Source organism: Zalophus californianus, chromosome 14 (assembly GCF_009762305.2).
Source record: "Zalophus californianus isolate mZalCal1 chromosome 14, mZalCal1.pri.v2, whole genome shotgun sequence".
Classification (NCBI taxonomy): domain Eukaryota; kingdom Metazoa; phylum Chordata; class Mammalia; order Carnivora; family Otariidae; genus Zalophus; species Zalophus californianus.
The window spans coordinates 7,664,221-7,674,014 of NC_045608.1; the positions used below are offsets into that span (position 1 = coordinate 7,664,221).

The window sequence follows — 9,794 nt, forward strand, 5'->3', positions numbered from 1 at the left end:
TGCTGCCCGGGAGGCGGCTGGCGGCGGAGGCTCGGCTCCCAGTAGCCGCACATCCCACAATACACCGCTAAGGAGCCCGACCCGAGCGCTCACCCTCCTCCTCTTCCTCCTCCTCCTCCTCTTCCTCCTCCCCTCTCCTTCCTCGCCGCTTCCCCAGGCACTCTCCCGGCGGCGGCAGCTGCGCCGCCAAAGCCCCGGGCCCCAGCGGCCCCCCACCCCTCACTCGCGCGCTCCCACACTGCCTCCCCCCCTCCCCGGGGGAAGGCCTTTTAATTTATTTATTCTGCTGGGACTTAGGTGGGGGGCTTGGCTGGCGGGGGAGGGGGGTCTCCCCGGGCTCTACCTCCCGCGGCTGGGGCTACCCTCCGAGCCGCGGCCGCCGCGGCGTGCGCCTGGGGCCTCCAAAACTGTTTCCAAACTGCCAAGACCGGAGGTGGGCGCGTGGGGGCTCGGGGGAAAGGGCTGGGTTTTTTTTGGGGGGGTGTGATTGTGTGTTTAGACGCTGGCAACTGTGGGGGGAGACAAGACGACTCAAGACGAGTTGCAATCGAGGTATCTCTGCTCCGGCTTCCTCCTCGGCCCCGAGACCCCCTCCCCCTTGGAGCTGAGCTAGGGAGGGGAAACCAGGATTTTAACCAAATTAGCATTCACGTTCCTGGGAGGATGTAGCCCTCGCCTGGACCTGGGTGATAGAAGCTTTTTGCTCTGTTTTTATTTTTGGAGAGGAGCGCCCTGTAATTGTCCTAAACACATGCTTCTCCCCCCCCCCTTCCTCCAGCCACCAGCAGAGGAGAGAGTCCCCCTTTTTTGCATTTATCTTTTCCTTCCCCTTTCTTTATTAAAGGTCCGGGAGTGGCGGCGGCCAATCAGCGCGCGGCTTCCATTTTGTGAGTTCAACTCCGAGGCTCCCGGGCTTCGCGGGGACGCATTTGCAGCCCCCTCTGCCTCTCCTCTTGGGCTGCCGAGGCGAAGGAGCCGCCTTGCTGGGGCTTCGTGGTGGTGTATTTCATATTGGGGCTCTTTTCGGGGTTTGTAATTTGGCCGTGGGTAGGTAATTGGCTGGAGCAGGGCGGCAGGGCGCGGCAGCCAATCAGCGCGCGGCTTCTATAGGGCTTGAGTTATTAGACGCTGATCTCAAAACATCGTTCATCAGACACCAAGGAGAGGCCAACAGATGAGGGGAGCCATTTTTCTGCAATGGAATTAAATGGCCAAGTGGGTTTTTCCTTTGTTGCAAATGGGGAATGTTTTTCCTTTGACTCCACCATCCAGTTCAGGACGCCTCAGTGTTGTGTTTAACATTTGTCAACAGGCTAAAGGACTCACAATTGGAAGAATGAAGAAGACTTTTTAAAAAGATCTGGATTTTTCCTTATGACTTGGAATCCATCTTTGTCTTGTATAACTAGGTCATAGCACACCATTAATGTCAGCAGTTAACAATTTTGAATTCCAAAAAACCTAAGTAAATGACATATTTAATTTTTTTCCTCTTTTTTTTTCTTGGGTGGGTGGGGGGAGCTTGGAGCTGTCTTAATCTGTATTCTCTTGACTGAACAATAAATTTTTAAATATATATAGTTTCCTCTATTAAACACTTAAACCTGGCCATCTTATTAACTCCTTCTGCTCTTTTTTTTTTAACAAGGTAATGTTTTAAATGTATAGTTTTAGGACTAGCGAAATGGCAGCAACAAAAAATTGTAAGCAGTCGTTACTCTTTTTTAAGTTTTTAAAAACCTTTTACATTGTAAGTACCCAATCCATTCTGTCCTTACGCAGTGCAGTTTCTATGTTAATGTTGCTGAGATGTCCTTAATTTTCTGAACCTTCATCTGCATGTATGTCTTTGTTGCTCTTGTCTAATATAAGCCAGTTAAAATGCTTTTAGACGACTTTGCTTTTTATAAAGCTAAGGTTTTAGCTTTATGCTTTTGAAAATGTTTACAGCCATAAATGCTAGTCAGCTTTCTTCCCAGTAACGTACACTTTCTTTGAAAATCGATCTATTTGAAGAAAAACACTTCTGTTTTTCTCGTCTTGGTAGGGGAGTGGGTGAGGGAAAGGAAGACCTTCTCTTTGTGTACAGAGACTAAAGCCGTCACAGGAAACTAGATTAAAACTGGAAAACAAGTCCTAGCTGGTTCGAGCCAAACACCAACGTTAACTCGCGGGTATTTTCTATGGTGGTTGGGATGGCCGTGCGTCTTTTGCCTTTTGTTTGATTTGACCGTGTTTTCGCCTTTTGTCTCTTAATGACGATCACACCATTGCTATATCCAGAGCAGTAAACAGTCCTCAGCGAAGCCGCCTTTTGCCAACCCAACCCTGGAAAGTTTGCAGAAGTGGAAGGAGCAGAAAATGCCATGAGAGTGTAACTTACAAAAAGGTAACAACAACAGGAAAGACACCACCATTCCCCCAATACTCCTAACTAAACAATCCCCCCAAAAGATATTTTTTACATAACACGTCCAAAACCTCCGCCCAACTTGATCTTCCAGACTCCATGGCACCGGGCTGAGCGGGTAAGTTAAAAAAAAAAAAAAAAAAAAAGTGCCTTTTGCCCCTTCGAGGAAATCTTTTTTCGAGCAGGCCAAGGGCTGCAGATGTTTGGGAGCTGAGGGGAGAAGAAGGTTTCTGGAGCTTTATGTTTGGCAGCCGGATGGGGAGGGGTGGGGGGACGAGGAGGGCTCCTCAGGCCCTTCTGCCCCTTCTGCCCCGGAGGCGAGGGGAGGCTCTCCCCCAGCGAGCTCGGGCATCCATGGAGCTGCTTGCGCTCATTCCCCCTGGCTTTTCTAGGTCTGAGCCTTGATGGGGAGGAAAAAATTTTAAGTGTTTTGGAGATTGGGGGGGGGGGCCTCAAAAGACGAGGAAACTTCCCCGCTCGGCCTAGGAACTCTTTCTCTTTTGATTGTGGGGCTAGCACTCTGAAGCCGGCTTTTCGGGGGCTCCGGGGCGTGCCTGCGCTTCCTAAGCAAAAGAGGACAAAAGGCCGGCGTCCATGTTGGCACCATGACGCAGCATCTCTCCTGCCTGCCACCGAGCGGTGCCTGTTCTCCCGGCCGCGCTCGCTCCTCCCTCCCAAACACGAGTTTTATTTTCAGGTTCAGAGCGGGGCCGGGGCCGGGGCCGGGACCGGGGCCGGGACCGGGACCGGGACCGGGACCGGGGAGCAGGAGGGCGGGCCGGGCTGTGGGTGACTAATGGCGGCCGCCCTCCTCCTCCTCCTCCTCCGCTCTTGCCCGGTTGTCGTTGGGGGCCCGGGGCTGATGGCCGCCCCTCGCCGGGCCGGGCCCCGAGAGCCCGCAGGGCACAGCGCCCGAGGCCGGAGGGTGGTCGCGGATACTGTTGCGGAGGGCCGCGGGCCCGGGGGCGTCGCGCGCCGCGGCTCCCGCGCTCGCCTCCGCCGGGTGAGGCGGCCAGACGGGCGCCATTTCGCGCGCCGCCTGCGGCTCGGGCGGTGGCGGCTGCTGCGCGCCAGGCGGGAGGAGGGAGGGAGGGAGGCGGCGGAGCCGGGCGGGGGGCGGGGGGGAGGGGAGGCCGGCGCGCCGCCGCCCGCGTTCCAGGCCGCCGCCCGCGTGGACGCCCCTGGCCCGAGGAGGCCTCGACGACGAGCGCGGGCTCCGCAGCCGGTTCGGACCCCGCTCCCGACACGGGGGCCCCTGCGGGCACGAGGACGCCTCACTACTAGGCGGGGCCGCGGGAGCCAGTGGCAAAGGGCCACGGGGACGGTCGGGGCCTCGAGGCTCCCCCTGACTCCGACCGGGACCTCCCGAGGCGGGGGAAGCCTCCCTCCAGGCCCGGCCCTGACCCTAGTCGGATCCCCGCTGCCCCGCTGCGTACCCGGGCCTCGGCGCCCAAGTCTGGCTCTCCACGGCCGTGATAGCCGGGCCCGAAGGGTAGGGGGCCCCCTTTGTCCCCAGTTTGGGCTGGAGGCCCTCCGGGAGGTCACTGACGTTACTGATTTGGTCGTTCAGGGCACACCCTCCAACCCTGCGCTCTGGAGGCCGGGGGCGGCGAGGGGGGAGGCTTGCGGCCTGGGAAGGCTGAGCGGGCCTTCCCCGGGATCCCCCGAGGCGGAGGGCTCGAGGGTAAGCCCTCACATCTCCGGCCCTTTCTCAGGGAGGGGATGTGGACGGGGCGGGCCTTTGGAAATGCAGATGAGTCGCCTCCTGCTGCTAGTCGCCCGGGCTGAACCTTCGTGACTCAGCCGCACCCCCCCCATCCTTTCCAGAGTGAGGGCCGCCTGGGCGGATGGAAAAGGCGGGGGGGGGGCGGCTTTTGTGAGGCTCCCTCTCTTCCCTCAAGGGAACCCTGCCCGGTTTGTGGCTATCAACTCCCTAACAAACCCTCCGACTTTGCCCTGTCAGGCTCTTGGCTGGAGAAAGGGCGACCACCCGGTACCCCCAGAGTGAACCATCCTCCTTCGGACAGCGTGAGCAGGCCTAACTTCACTCTGATAATAAGGTAGGTGTGAGTCCTTTGCCAGCCTGCGAGGGAGATTTGGGGGGCTTGGGCCTGGGGCCCAGGGAGGGCGGGCACCCCAAACCCGCTAGGCTGGTTCTGCAGCCCCTCCCCCACACAGATGTGTGGGACTGCGTGTGTGAAATCGGCTCCCTGCTGGGCCTGCTGGGTCCATCCATCCCCGCCTGTCAGCTTCTGTTGTCAAGAGTTTGGGGCGTGCAATTCTATGCAGTGTTGAGACGCATAGAAGGTTGCACTTGCAAGTATTTCCCAGTTCTGTGTTTTGCGGTGGTGGTGGGGAGGGCCCTGGGTGCCTCTTCAGAAAGGTACCATCTGCTGCCAGGAAGCCGGGCCCTGCTCTGGCCCTCCCTTCCGGCCCTGAGTGGGGACATGTGGGTGACTATGAACTGGTATCTTCCCTCTGATGTCTAGCTGCTAGGGAGGTGGAGAACGCTACCAGAGAGCTGGGCCAGGTTCCTCTGAGAAAGAGGTTTTTTGACCCTTCGCCCCATTCCTGGGAATTCCACCATTCTCTGCAAACCCCCCCCCCAAAAAAATCCTGTTTCTACAATCAGACAGACTGGGATTTGAAACTTGGCTAGCTATTTACGTGCTGTGACTTTGCTTGAGCAGGCTTAGTCTCAGAGCCCCGTTGCCCCTGTGCAAAAATGGGCCTGGGTCAGTGATTCCCTGTCTTGAGCATGCTCTTTAGGACCGGCTCCAGGGCCCAGTTTTTGATTCAGTAGATGGGGACGGAGAACTTGGATTTCTAACTAGTTCCCAGGTGATGCTGATGGCTGCAATCCGAGGACACACTTTGAGAACCTTTGGGCTGGGTAACACCTGGAGGTTTTGTGAGGGGGACAGGAGCGAGTGCACTTGAAACCCCAAGCTCAGCGCCTGATAGAGGCGTTAGCTTCCGAGTAATGGCAATGCTCTCCTTACTCTCCTGACACAAGCTGACTGCTCATGGCTTCCTCCTGTCTGGCTCCAGGAAGCGCCACAGCTGGAGGTGGTGTGGCCCTTGATCTCTGATCCCTCCCCCATGTGATCTCTAGTTAGGGATTACTTTGATGAACCATTTGGGTCCAGGTGCCACTGATCTGCACCACTACCCCATTTGGACTGAGGTTTGGCTTCCTTGTGGGATGAGCCCTGCCTACTTTTACCCCACTCCTCAGTGTGAGAGCTAAACTGAAGTTTGGGGGAGCCGGAAGGGCTAGACCTGCAGGTTTGGTTGAGAGCCATCTTGACGCTTAATCAAGGGAGGCTCTAAGTCTGGTGGCTGTGCTGGTGACCTTGGGTGAGTCTCCAGTGTGAAATGATAATAAAGACGCAGGCTGGAAACGGGAGTGGGAGGATTAAGTGTGATTAAGGGGGCTTGGCCTCACGTTCAGGCTTCACACTAGTTGGCCTCCATTCCCATGTGGCTGCAGGGAGTGGGGGTTGGGCTGTCTGTGAGCTCCTCCCCCACCAACCCACCCCAGAGGCACGTGGCAAAGCTTCAGGGCAAAGGGGAAGACTGACTTTCCGTAGGCAGGGAGCCAGCCCCAATTTTCTTCCTGTGTGGTTTGAGTCGGAATGGTGGCCTGCCCCCAGCTGTTCCATGAGTGGGTCATGATCTGGGGTCCCAGAGAGTAGAAGTGACTCACCCAAGGTCACGAGGCCACCACTGGCAGCCAGGATGGGTTCCAGGTGTCTTGACTTGCAGCCCATCGCCTGTGTCCATGGCACCCCCCACCCCAGCTGTCTGGGTTATTTTGGGCTTCCTCCCGTGCCAGGCATCACTGCCAGGAAGCTGGGAAAGCTGTCTGGTTGAAAGTAACCAGCGTGGTGCTCTTGGCTCCTTTTGGCCCCCTTCCCTTGGCCCCACGAGGGTCTACAGCCCCACTAAGCTGGGTTTGGTCCATCTTTTGCTGGTGGGGGAAGGAGGTTCCCTCTGCTGCACCTGGCACCAGACCCTCTTCCCTCTGGGGGCGGGGGGGACGCTTTGTAGAAGTTGATGAGGCTCATGTTCTTCATATCCCGTGCGCGTCTTCCTTCCACTCTGGCCCGGAATCAAGATTTCAAGTTCGGTGCTGCTATTGAATTGCTCTTTCAACCCCCTTGATCCTCAGGTGACTGACTTGCTGCCTGAGGGTGTCTGCCATCCCTTTAGATAGACTCCTTAGGGCTCCTGGAGACAGGGGTCTTTATGTCCCACAGGCATCGGATAGTTAAGTAATTGATTTAAACCCCCCCTCCCCCCCAGCCACTGCCTGGAGGGCTAGAGCCAGGTCCTCCACTCCCGCCCTCGGAACAATTAGGGAGCAATTAGGTGCGAACCTGTGGTCTGGATGTGATTTTTGGGAGGGAGAGGTGTCCCGGTGACCTGTAAGGGTCATACCCCCTCCCCACTTCCCTCTCTTCTTTACCTCTTTCACCTTTCTTTGTCCCCCCACCGCACCCCCATCGCCCCCCCCCCGGGGGGGGCAGGGAGGGGCGCAGCAGCTTGTCTGTCCTCCGGCTGTGGTTCCTCCTGGCTCAGAGGTTGGCCCCGCCCCCCGGTCGCCCCGTGAGCTCAGGGCGGGGCTGCTCCTGGCGCCAATCCGGTGGGGCCAGCCTGGAGAGGGCCACGCCAGCGGAAGGGCGGCCCAAGGCTGGGAGGTGGCTGGACCTGCCTAGCTACTGGACACCAGGGTCCCGCCTCTTCCGGCTCATCCACCGGGAGCCCCAGCCTGGAATACGACCTTTTGGACCCTCTGGGTGGAGACTGCCTCTGCCTGGACTGTGGCAAGAGGCACCCCGCCATCTTGGAGGCCGCCTGGGTCCAGCGCTGTCTCCAGCTGGCCATGACCTCAGCAAGTCCCCGCCCCTCTGGGAGCTGAGGTCTCCGCATGTGAACCAGGAGGAAGGAGGTGGAGGATGACCTTTTGAGCCGTCTCTGAGTCTGGCTTTGTGAGGGGAGCTTTTTGTGTTTCAGCATGACCTCCCCACCAGCACCACCAGGTACTGAGCCCTGGAGAGAGTCCTTGACTCCCCGGCCAACCCCGGCCACCTCCCATCTCTGGTACCTCAAAGAATATCTCAGTGTCTTCTGTCTCATCTGGGGTGGATGACCGGTCCCTCAGGTGTGAGGTGACCGCTTAGGATGTTCTCATGTACCAGGGAAGTATAAGCTGGAAGAATTGTCGTTAACTTCCTTACCTATGCTGGGCAGACCTTGCTCTGAAAAGACAGAAGTGGATCTGGCCCTTACTTCTCTCCTGGTCTCAGTTGGCCTTACTGTAGCACTGGCCGAATGAATTCCCCCCACAAATGCTACCTGGCCTCCCCGAGGCTTCTGTGTCCAACAGCTCTATGTTAAGATCCAATTTAAAGAATCTTTCTTGCTTTCCTAAACCTCTCCAGGAATTCCTGGTGAATAGAAGGTGAATGACTTGCGTCCTCAGAACATCTGACAGGTAAGGGAGCACGTTCTCCCCAGGCGTGTGGGCAGACCCAGCTCCTCAGCTGGCCTGCCCTGGCCCAGCTGCCTCTGAGGAAGCTCTCAGCAGCTGGCCTGGCTCCTGGGTATTTTTAGGTACAGATCCAGCCTCTTCACCACTGGAGCTGAGTCCAAATCAAACACACTCCAGGCCGGGTCAGGCTGGGGTTCTGCCAGCCTCTTGGTCAGGCGTGGGTGGGTGGGCAGGCCGGCTGGGGCCAGTGTCAGCTGTTCTGCCCGGATGCAGGCAGGGCTGGGAAGCCTCTCCTTTCCTCCCCTCCCCCGCCTCAGTTTTGTGGAAGCCATTTGTTCTGTCTTAAGTTGGGGTCAGAGTCCTGTTTCTCAGGTGGAGAAAATGGAAACTTGAGGTCCAGGATTTTGAGGAAAGTCAGGAGATGTGGTGAACCCCAAGGTGACAGTTTGCTAAGAGTGCGGTGACGCTCCTAACTGAATTCTCCCCCCGGCCCCTCCTCCTCTTGCCTTCCAGTTCCCCCCCCCCGCCCCCGAGCTTTAGGGGTCCCTGATTCAGGGTCGGGCCTGGGGCTGGCTGTGAAGGTAAGCAGGCGGCCCCTCACTCAGAGGCCTGTCCGTCCTGCCTCTCCTGCCAGCCTCAGGCTGCCACTGTGGAAACCTGACCCCAGCCCTGCCTCACCAGCCAGTCAGTTCCTCTTGGGTCACCAGAGAGAGAGCTTGAGGGCCCGGCTTTGGCTGGGCGCTTCTTTTCAGGAGCTTTCTGTCCAGACACCCCTCTTGAGCCTGGCAGCAAGGCCGCCCTCCCTGATCTAACCCCAGTTACCTTGACAACCATCTTTGGTCTTCGCCGCCCAGGCGCTGTGGAACCTGATGGGGTTTTCCTGCCACCATGCCTTTGCCCAGGGTGCCCATCCTGCTTCCCCTGGTCTGCCCTCCCAGCACTGCCTGGCTGAGGCTCAACCTTCCCTGGACCCTACAGAGGTTCTTGTCTCTCTAACTGTTCACATCTCCCAGACTCCTTCAGACTGCTTCCCCAAGACAGCGCCTTGCAGGCAGGAGCACAGTTGCCTCTCAATAAACTTGTGTTGCAAAAAAGGAATGAATGAGTTGCTGTAAATTTGTTGGGGGGGGTGGGTGCTTGACCCAGCGGGTGGCCTTCCCACCCAATGCCCGGTCATAGGACTCACTTAACCTGGAGCTGGGCCTTACCTGCTTTTCCCAGCTCTGGGCTCTTATTTGTAAGCTTCCACGAGCGGTCGCTGCTGCCCTCTGGTGGTCAGACCCTGCCTTGCATTCGCGGAAAACCTACCCGGCGTTTATGGAATTGCCAGGTTGGCAATTTCCTCCGTGAAGTAAAGTTTACCTGGTCTTTGCTGAGAACTTGAAAATTGAAAATCTTCCCGGGGGATTGCGGGGAGGGGGGTGCGGGTGGCTAGAAGATCCTGAGTTCTTCCAAACCCTCTCTGAGGAAACTACCAGGCCCTACCCCAGCTCGTAGGACCCGTGTCTCACTTGCGCATGCCTCAGTCAGTACCTGCCGGCCGCACACTGGCTCCAGGGGTCCCCCGCCTCTCCTGACCACTGGCCTGGATTGTGCAACGGACCGTGGGCCCAGGGTCGCGGGGAGGGACGGAATGGGGGGCAGAGGTGATCTCAGCCAGCAGCCGCGATAGTACCTGTACATTGTGCTCAATAAATAGCTGTTTTGATCAGAGAAGTGGGAGGGTTGGTGAGAATCCTTGGGATGAAGATACGTGGCTGCTGGCTGGAGAGAGCTTAATCAAATTTCAGGGTGGGGTGGGTGTTCTCAGGGGGCCCAGCTTATCTCAACTAGATCTGCCCTGGCTTTCCCCATCCCTTCCTCGACGGTGTTTTTCCTCGGTTCACG

At 57.7% G+C, this 9,794-nt stretch overlaps 1 long non-coding RNA gene across 1 annotated transcript; it reads left to right on the forward strand.

The window, feature by feature from the left end:
- Positions 1-896: 896 nt before the first annotated feature.
- On the forward strand, positions 897-8,996 carry LOC113912969. The gene is made up of 4 exons (XR_003517052.2): positions 897-2,389; positions 2,505-2,528; positions 3,981-4,094; positions 4,374-8,996. It is a non-coding gene; the product is annotated as an uncharacterized LOC113912969 (long non-coding RNA).
- The last annotated feature ends 798 nt before the right edge of the window (positions 8,997-9,794 follow it).